Raw genomic sequence first — 576 nt, forward strand, 5'->3', positions numbered from 1 at the left:
ATCAAATTATTGTCCATAACTGTTTTGAGGTTTCTCTTTTTATTAAAGACACTGAGATCACCCAAAACAATTCAGACTTTTTCTGTAATTTACAATAAAAAATATTGTTGGTTATTGCTGTACAATATTAGACATCCATCCAGTAAAACTGTGACATCTAATACTATGTTGTATAAATAGTTAAGAGTATAGACAGTCCAGGGAGTATTCTCATATGTTCCAATGGCACTTTCAATATAGAGGCTAGCTTAGATTGGTAGGGAAAGTGTATTACTTCTATCTAGTATCTGAGGCAGTTGAAATATTTTTCTCTATCGTCTCTCTAATTAATGCCATAAAGCATAATGAAGACATGCCTTAAGAAGATACGTCTAGGGAGAATAGAATTGTCCAGTTGTACTTAAAATATTTCTTCATCTCTCATGACAGGTCAACATTATACTTTATGGTTGTAATAAAAAATACTGAATATAATGATGCATTTCTGGATTTCTGTAATTAATCAGCAAATATAAGAACTTTCCAATTATCCCCAGTATCTAAGGGATTCATAGCGTTCTCTGATATTGTGTTCTC

This window comes from Anser brachyrhynchus (genome assembly GCF_964034855.1).
Source record: "Anser brachyrhynchus genome assembly, chromosome: 3".
In the NCBI taxonomy this organism is placed as follows: Eukaryota; Metazoa; Chordata; class Aves; order Anseriformes; family Anatidae; genus Anser; species Anser brachyrhynchus.